The following is a 10,000-nucleotide window of genomic DNA, read 5'->3' as shown; positions in this document are numbered from 1 at the left end:
AGTATTTCACGTGTCACGTGAGGCTTGACCAATCGGTGTGTCATGTTTAGAAAGTGAAAACGCAGTGATAACAATACTCTCCTGGCGGAGAGTAACAAGACCAGGAGACCTGGTTCTGCCAGACCCAGAATAAATTCCCTTTTATGCCCATGTATGGACGAAAGGGGGACAGACTTTTACGCCCATGTATGGACGAAAGGGGGACAGACCGTGTTATGCCCATGTAAGGACGAAAGGGACCGAGTTATGCCCATGTATGGACGAAAGGGGGACGGACAAAGCCTCATGTAGGCCGACCCCCTGGGTCTGGCAACAAAAACTGGGAAACCACGTGATAGATTATGAACGTTTGGGACAACGTTCATAATCCAAGAAATAGGTGACTAGTATCATAAACAATTAAAATGAATGCGATTCAACTTCCCTAGGCTCTACTAGGCCTAGGGAACCACCTTAAAGTTGGGGTGCCTGCAACCTTATACAGGGATTTTAATTCTGACCTCAATAGCTTCGACTACAGTACATACCTGGACAAGGAAAGTGGTGCTGTGAGGATATTATTTTTTGATTTTCGAAGCGCCTTTAACACCATACAGCCCCCCCCCCCCCTTCTGAAAGACAAACTGAACAGCATGCATGTTGGCCCACACCTTGGCCCTCATTTATCAACGCGGTGCAGCCCAAATAATGGGCGTACGGCGAGATCACCGCACCTTTCGGCATTTATCAATATATCCTGACGTGGGCTTTATCCTACGGTAGGCTGAAATCTCACGTCTGGTCGAGACCAGTTGTTGACGTTGGCTGCACCCGTTTATTCCATCCTAGACCTGCGGAGCAAGCATTGTTTGACTGAGAGGCATCTGGACACATAATCCACTCATAAATGTATATCTACACTAATAAATAATCGCTGTGAAAATATATCATTTTATAAACTAATTTAAACAAACTTCTTTAACAGTCATTCGGTTAAGCTTGCAGATCTGTATGGCTGCATTGGCTATTTGAAAATAGCAGATCTACAAGCTCACAACAGGTCGCATCGCAACGCGTTGTGAGCTTGTAGATCTGCTATTTTCAGCGCAGCAGCGCTTCTACGAGAGAATTGGCTAGGGTCCAATGTCAAGTTAATACGTGCAATAAAGTGATATATCTCAATAACCATACATCTTTAGAATCCGCCTTTTGGATATGTTGTACAACTCGCTAAGGCGCACACGAGGATGTCTTGTTTGTCACGGTACGACACTCCTAAGTTGACCTTCTATACTTTTGGAAGGCTCATAGAGTCTTAAACCTTAAGACCATACCAAAGGACAAAGTCAAAAAAAAAAAGTGCCGTAACGGGACAAACAAGACATCCATGCGTGCGTCTCAGCCAGTTCTACAACATATCCAAAAAGTGGACCCTAAGTCCTTATCGTATTCGAGATATTGAGCAAGATAGCGAAGCCGTAACCATAGCCAATTAAAGGATAATTAAATCATGATTTGATATCAGGGTTTGATCATCTCGACTTTTGGCATTATTTTACGTGTAGATTTAGGAAAAAAATATATCGGGGAAATCACGGGCCTGGAACACCCTAAAACCAACCAGGAAGTGGCCTTTTGAGGCACTTCCTGTTTTCCGAGAAAAATAAAACGTAAATATTTGGAATCAGTGTCATCATATTTGTCTAAAACCAGAGTCTCGAAGAAAAATATAATTTCTAAAATTTTAGCAAGAGTTGACCTTTGCAGTCTTTTCGCTGAACTTTGAGCTTTATCAGTGTCAAAAAAAATCAGGGCTGGTGCCAAAATATCCGGCTTACTCTCAATATGGATGGAGAGAAGTTTTAGATTTTTAAAAAATATCTGGAGCGATTAGTTCCAGATTTTGTGCTAACTTTTGTGACAAAAGTCAACGTCCAATCTTTTTGGTGAGCTTTTGTATTTCCCTAGGTCCTAGAAAATCGAGACCTATTCCATTCAATTCAGCGTCCTTTTCTGAGTCAGAAAAAGTGTTTTTAAATTTAAAAATAAAATATTTTTAAAAAATGTGAGAAAAGATAAACTTTGAACTATTTCAAAAATCTATAACTTCCCTATTAAACAATACTAGACTATTGTGTAACCTACCATTCGACTCAAAATGATCTAAATTTGAGGGTGGAAGGGTCAAAATAAAATAATAATAATAATAATATGTTTGTGAAAAAAGCTTCCAAGTTTATGAAATTTTAAGGCTTGTTTAAACCACTTTATAAGGGTCATACAAAATCGAGACCTAGCCTATTCGATTCAGCGTCCTCTTTTGAGTCTGAAAACATGTTTTTTAATTTAAAAAAAATATTTTTGAAAAATGTGAGAAAAGCTTAACTTTGAACTATTTCAAAAATCTATAACTTCTTATTGCAGATCAGCTATTTTCTTTTTTTTCTTCGACCATTTTTTTAATATAGTTTGTTGATTACTTTTGATGCAGTATTTTTTTTTTTTTTTAGGTATTAAAAGGGTTAGGCCTACTTAAATTGTCACTTCACTGTCACTGCCACCTACAGATCCCCCCCAATCAGGTGGGGATCCCCTGGGGGTCCCGACCCACAGGTTGAGAACCTGACCAGACCTACAGTGCGACATTACGTCATTACGTCACGCAGCTGTTCAAGGCGGAGCTTATCAGTTTTGAACCGGCCGGTCGGGTTCAGCCAGAGAAACTAACCGTCGGCTAAGAGAACATTTATTTACAAACCAGTTGCTTCCGTGCTTCTACTCTACTAGATAACAGGTAAGATGAATTACTTTATGGAATTAAAGTGTGTTATCCAACTTGTTAGTATCGTAAACGTCGTGCATTTGTCGTGTATTAGCTATGGATCACACGACGCTCGTCCGTCACGAGCGTCACGGCCGAACTTCAACCAGTTTTTTGCACTTTCTCCATTTACAACCTGTACATCTGCATAAACGTTCAGATTTTAAATATAAAGTGCTCAATCTATGGTCACGGATGTTACAAGTCTACTCGGGCACTCGGCAATACCCGTATCGTCTGTATTGTTCAATAAAAAGCATTTTAATTCGATCGATGGCCATTTTCTCCGTATTTCTGTACGCTTTCAACTACTTGACCCTATCGGTTGGGAGGAGTACTGCACTCTGTTACATTATAACTCTATGACAAAATGGCCACCGATCGGATTAAAATGCTTTTTTTTTTAACAATCCGGAATATACGGGTACTTACACCGACCCGAAGTGGATTGTAACATCCGTGGCCATGGGGTAAGCACTTTATATTTGAAATCTGAACGTTAATGTAGATGTAGGGCATTACATGGAGAACGTGCAAACACCAGGTTGAAGTTTCGTCATGACTGTCATAATACAGGGGGTTACAGACTCACGCATGCCCAAACATCACTGATCTACAAGCTCACAGCGACGCATTGTGAGCTTTCAAATCAGTTTTTTTGGGGCGTGCAACACAGTCTTAGACATGGCATTAGCATATTAATTTCCATGTGGTGCATGATGTCATTGTTTATTTCAGGTATAAATCAGACCACATCAGTGAGAGCTAATGTTGGCCTCATTTGTTTTGACTGTAATTCATTATTATTATTATTATTATTATTACATCTATGAATTTTGTTTTGAACCTACAGTACAAAGTAAAATCATTTAATTTAGGGAAAGAGAGTACAAATGTACCAATGGAATGAATGGATCCTTAAGACCAGGGGTCTTCAACGTTTTCAGGCCATGGACCCCCTAGCTGAGAGAGAGATGAGGCAGGGACCCCCTCTATATTGTATAAAATTGTGTTTCAGATTCAACTTTTTTTGTTTACTTGGTGTGCTCTTTTTCCCTCTTTGCCAAAAATAGCTGATCTACAAGCTTGCAGCGTGAGGCGTTGTGAGCTTGTAGATCTGCTATTTTTGGCTAAAGTTCTCCTCACAAAAGGGATGCTAAGGTTCAATTGGTTAAGGTAAAATAAATAATGATATCACACAAAGATTTGGCGGACCCCCTGTAGTAATTCTGAGGACCCCCTTGGGGTCCCGGACCCCCTGTTGAAGACCCCTGCTTAAGACAGTTAAATTAACATATAATCATATCACACAAAGATTTGGTGGACCCCCTGTAGTAATTCTGACCCCTTGTAGTTATTCTGAGGACCCCCTGTTGAAGACCCCTGCTTAAGACAGTTAAATTAACACTGAGTTTAGTCTGCACACTTTTTACTGTTTTTTTCTAATCTGTTTTAAAGCATTGCAAATACGGAGACTATATGGAGGTCATGTTTTAGTTTAACAGTCTATTGTTATGTGGAAAGCAACAGACAAACACTGTTAACATGCAAACCATATATGTCAAATTATCTTTAGGTGAAGTTCTCACAGCTACACAATGGATGCTGAGCATTGAGGTCGGTCGTTGTGGCTCCACAGATCAACTTCCTGGCTGGAATGGCAGTTTTCCAGTTATTACAACTTTGGTGTACCAGGAGGAGCACGCCTGTTACACACTGGAATTCATTCAAAGGTAACTTTCTGCTTGAAGTAGAACCATCATGTGTAACTCAAAAGATGTGCTCTCTTGTAGAACAGCTGTGAGTGCACCTTTTCCATATGTGTTTTGTGATTTCAGATGTTTCGTTGGGATCAACCCATTGGCGCAATTTGGTGGTGGCACCAAACAACAAAGCTGCTCAGCCAGAAAAGTGGGTTTGTCCTCCTGTCTCCTCCCTCCTGAAGCAATTGATGGACTTCGATTGGCTTTGAGTGTAAGTTATGTGCAAAACATTTGGACCATTCTCTTCCCCACTATATGAATGACATTGTCATGGTCATATTTTAGTAGAGTTTTATTACTTAATTAGTTTTTTTTAGATCTCTATCTCAGGCTCTGATTTTAGGAGTTGTTCAGAAGTAAAGAAGTGGTCAGAACACTGTCTTAAGTTACATTTTATTTATCTATTTGTAAGAACGTTTCGATTAGCTGACCTTCATTAGGTAGTTAAGCAAATAAATCTTAAGTAATTGAATATGGTGTGCAGGACCACTTATTTTCTTCTCTACGTTGGCTGTCATCTCCTGTGTAACTGCATGTCCTTTGTAAGTAGGTGTGCAAAAGGACTTTACCTATTAGGTGTTGTTCAGAAAAGGGAAAGTCAACTAATGTAAGAAGAAAGGATCACAGGGCAGTTTCTGGATTGCCCCTCACCTCCCCAGACCTGCCATCTTCTAACTGTCCACACACCTTTCCTCATCACCTGTCTCACATGACAACTGTCCCCAATTCTCAGCCCTGTAGATACCTGACCTTCTCTGCTTGTCTTCCCACCTACACCTCATAATCAGCTTTCAATACTTATATTGTTCTTTTTTGTGCCCTTCCAGATTGTCATGTCACTGATTTCCAACCATGAGTTCCTCACCCCGGTGGATGCCTGCTGGTTTAGACATCCTGCCTGAATGGACTTTTGACATCTCCTTAACGGACTTGTTTGCCGTGTGAGTTTTATGCCTCAAGAGTTTTGGTTCCACGCCCTTTTTCTCTTTTTTTGTTTTGGTTTATTTTCAGATATTTTTTTCTAATGTTAGATTTCATGTCTCTCCAGCCTTCTGCTCAATGGTCTGCACCACAGCTAGCAAGCCCTAAGGCCATCACACCAGTCCATACCCAGGGCTTCTGTCCACAGATTCCTGACACGGTACAATGTTCTTTTCAATACTATGTAAGGTCTTTACTTAACCCATTTAGACCTGGGAACGATTCTACAAATGTCTTCTAAATCCTGACAGTTTTCTGAAAAAACCCTGTTTCTATGTCAGTCATTCTCAAACATTTTTATGTCAAGGACCCCCAAGATTATATGTAATTGGCCGCCGACCACCATCTGAAAATATGTTGTTCCAGGGACCCCCCTGAAGCAAAGATGTCAGTTAAAAACGCTCTGAAAAAATATATCCAAAGATATACATTTTACATTTACAAAGCACTACATTTTCACGTTTTTTCAAAAAGTGCCGGGCTATGAGATTGTAGATCTGCTATTTTTCAATAGCTAAAGTATAACATAATGCTTAAAACACCAAAAGGAGTCCCGTACAAAATGGGTTAAAGATAAAAATGTCGTAAGTGTTGGTTAGTTAATCTACAATTGGCTGTAGATTTTCAATTTGACAGACTACAAACTACCGCTAATGTTATTTTGCTATGTCTCCAGCTTTATGATCCGTTTTCAAGTGGGGCTAGCCCTTGGGCCACACCGGTCTTTCCCCAGGCCCTCTGCCCAGCTCTTGACACGGTAAAATGTTCCATTTAATGTCTACATTTAAGTTGTGACTGTAACATTTCAGATATACTGTAAGTGTTGGTTCACTAGTAGTAAGAGACCACACCTTCTGCTCAAATTTAACAGTATCGCAGGGCAAAGCTGTGGATGAGAAGGTTTGTTGGGGAGGAGGGGGGAATTCATTTGAGTCAACTGATCTCGGGTGTATTTATACTGTGGTGAATGTTATGTGATGAACACAACACTCCATTGAACACAACTTCATTTAGTAAATGTATTTGTACTGATCTTTGACAGACTACAAACTAATGTCATTTTTCTGTCTCTCAGCCTTATGACCCATTTAACTATGGTCTACAGCCATGCCCTTCGGCCTCTACACAGGCCTGTTGACCTGTTGAAGAGGTATGTTTTCTTTAGATTGAATTTATTTGTGACTTGTATTACATTCCACATTGCTTTTGATTGGTCTATCTAAAATCCACAATGCATTGCATAAAGGCATAGCTATTTTTTAAAGATCTTTGACAGACTACAAACTAAGGTTACTTTTCTATGTCTCTGCAACCTTGTGATACCTTTTACCCCGATCTACAGCCATACCCTCCAGCCTCTTCTACACAGGCCTGCCGACCTGTTGATGAGGTATGTCTTTCTTAACCCATTTAGACCTACAAGCTCGGAGCACAGCACTCGGTGCTGCGCTATGAGCTTGTATAGTAGCCTATAGTTTTGATGATTTTTGACCAAGTACAATTAAGGGCCTTTTCTCTTTTCTGCACAGCCGTATGCAGCTACATATATGGACTTGGATCAGTGGAACCAAGAAACACCCAGTGTACTGCAACCTCCATCTCCGTCCAGTGATGCTCCAGTAGAAGGTGTGGTTCCTCAGCTAAGTGTCAGCAGACTTGGCACTGTTGTCCTTCAAATTCAGGATTCATAGATGAGTTTTGCATTCTACTTTTTTTTTTTTTTTTACTTTTCTTTACAGTTTTTGACGTGCTTTCAATCTTTCCAGGTCAACCAAATCCATCGGACCAGAGCATACCAGAGGGTCAAGGGTGGCAGCCTTGCGACTCTTGTCGGTTTGAGGTGGAGAAGCTCCAGCTCCAGTTGAGGAGGATAACCACTGTGCTCTCCAGTATCAGTAAGTTTTATTGCCTGTAATGTTACAGTTTTCAGTTGTCTGCTAATTTCTTTGTCTCACTTGAAACTTTACTTTATCCTGTACCTCTTTTGTGAGTTCTCTGACATGACTGGAAAACTTTGGTATCCCAAAATATCCCTACATTTTCTGTTTACTGAAGAGCAGGGGAGATCGACCCCTGCTACTGAACAAATACTCATCAATGACTGCTATCAGAATATACTGTAGAGCTATATAGAACAGTACTCAATCTTATTGTTTTACAAATACACTCAGTAGACTCAGATTTTTTTGTCTTTGTTCTAGGCTCTGAGCAACTAGACGCACTGAAGGGCTTTATCACCCTGGTGACCTAGAGTCTGGAGTGTCCAGTCTCGGGCAGCAGGAGCTATATCCAGGTATGGATGTTTACGTTTGCCATACATTTCACACTGAACCTGACGTTCTTGGTAGCGAGTGATCCGTGTTGTGAGCTGCAACTAGATAGTGAAGTTTTCAGAAGGTCACAGTTGTCTGTTTTCATGGTGCACTGAGCGCAGAAAGGGGTCAATGTAGCTGAGCCTTACAAGTGCAAAACTGATGTCTTAAAATGCAGTTGGTTAATTGCTCGCTCTCTATTCACAGGCTGTGGACAGTTGATTTCCTCTGTGCAGCTGGCAGCCATACACCAGCGTGCCAGGAAGGACTGCAAGAGGCTATTCCACGCGTTGTTCGAGGTGTTCTTCACCCATGAGGAGTGCCGCAATGCCGTCATATGCGGAAAGCATGGTGTCATCCCAGAGGGGAAGAACAAACTGGATGAGGCGAGGAGGGATGCACTGTTCAGTAAGTATTTGTCACACCACTAGTTCCTCAGAGTAGTGTTATAGATGGCCAGTCAGTGGAGTTGGTAACCACTTATAGATATCTTGGGACCATAATCGACAATCGTCTGAAATTCGATTCCAATACTGAAATTGTTTGCAAGAAAGGCCAGCAGTGCCTTTTCTGTTTAAGGAAGTTAGCCAGGTTTCAGGTAAACAAATCAATGATATAGAGCCTTCATTGAATCTGTCATATACTTTGCTGCTATTTGCTGGTATGATAATCTAGGTATTAGACAGAAAAATGCCCTTAAAGGAGAATTCCATACTAAAAGGCTTTCTTACCTTTCTTTGTAGTTGTTAAGTACACACCAAAGAGGTCCAGGTGTTATTTTGTGCAAAAGCTCCTTATTGGCCTTATTTCCCCTACCATGAGCCCTAAATGAATTGCATTGAATGGGGCTATGGGGTGTTGTGCTAATTCGCTTATTTCTTTTGCTCAAAATTATTATTATTTTTGTATATATCCTCTTTCCATAATGTAAATAATATCCCAAGCGGCACACTTTACTACTTATTTCGATGGAAATAAGCGAATTAGCACAACACCCCATAGCCCCATTCAATTCCCATTCAATGCAATTCATTGAGGGCCTACGGTAGGGGAAATAGGCAATAAGGAGTTTTTGCACAAAATAAACACCTGGACCTCTTTGGTGGGGACGTAACAACTACAAAGAAAGGTAAGAAAGCATTCTAGCATGGAATTCTCCTTTTAAGGGGGCTAAGAAGATTGTTGGGGGTATCTTGTGACAATATACACATGTCTGTCTTACTGTATTGTGTTTTAGGGCGTTTATTATCTGCTGTGAAAGGCCCAGCTTGGGACATATAAATATACTTGATCCTTGACAAATCTTGGTTTTGTAAATTATATTCTCAATTTATGATGTCACCAATACATTATCATTGGGCAATTTGGCTGCCTTTGTGCAGTAAAAAAAATGCATGTTCCAACATGTTGCGCTGGTGGGACGTACAGTACACTCTGAACCAGGTTGGCCTCGTCTGTGGCTATGCTGTGCTCAGTCTGTAGAGTCATATAGTCTTTAAAATGTATATATTTAACCGGGGGAAACCCATGTTGACTGACTTGTGTCATGTCATCTTCTCTGTCTGCAGACTACGTCTTGCGGTGTTCCTCTCTGGCATCATGGACCAATGGTTTCAGTGAAGAGGGCTTGAAGAAAGCCATGACCAACAAGTGCCGAAGCCGTGCTGCAAAGGACTATGTACTCCCCAGTGTTTTTGGCAGCAGATTTTAGTTTTAGTCATTAGTCTCTTGAATAGTTTTCACTTAGTTTAGTCACCTGGAATGTTTTAGTGTTAGTCTAGTTTTAGTCAACTAAATGTCATAAGATTTTAGTCGACTAAATCTACAGTTGATTTAGTCGACTAAAAATGTATTTTGTCGGGCCTTGATGCCGTCGTAATGACTGTTTTTACACTTGCTGAAAATAGCCAATCTACAAGCTCACAACACGTTGCACCGCGACACGTGAGCTTGTAGATCTGCAATTTTCAGCATGCAACTAATTGTAAGATGACATATACTAGATCGCTTGTCCACTAGTCCCTTCCTAACATTTTAGTCTAGTTATTTGTTGACGAAATTGTCAGTATATTTAGTCATCATAGCTTTTATTTAGTTTCCATTTAGTTTGTCAGTGGAAAAAGGTAGAACATTTTTCGTCTTAG

At 40.5% G+C, this 10,000-nt stretch overlaps 1 protein-coding gene and 1 long non-coding RNA gene across 2 annotated transcripts in view; both read left to right on the top strand.

Annotated features, from left to right (window-relative positions):
- The window catches only part of foxp4 (forkhead box P4), a gene marked incomplete at its 5' end in the record, with an annotated part of 40,972 nt that overhangs the window by 10,136 nt on the left and 20,836 nt on the right, over positions 1-10,000 (top strand). The window lies entirely within an intron of this gene.
- On the top strand, positions 2,556-6,213 carry LOC311049743. Its single transcript, XR_014601229.1, has 5 exons — positions 2,556-2,773; positions 4,377-4,533; positions 4,639-4,774; positions 5,391-5,504; positions 5,612-6,213. It is a non-coding gene; the product is annotated as an uncharacterized lncRNA (long non-coding RNA).

This window comes from Gymnoscopelus microlampas (genome assembly GCF_963454915.1).
Source record: "Gymnoscopelus microlampas genome assembly, chromosome: 7".
In the NCBI taxonomy this organism is placed as follows: Eukaryota; Metazoa; Chordata; class Actinopteri; order Myctophiformes; family Myctophidae; genus Gymnoscopelus; species Gymnoscopelus microlampas.
The sequence above is the reverse complement of the archived record's forward strand: the minus strand, read 5'-3'. Positions and strand labels throughout refer to the sequence as shown.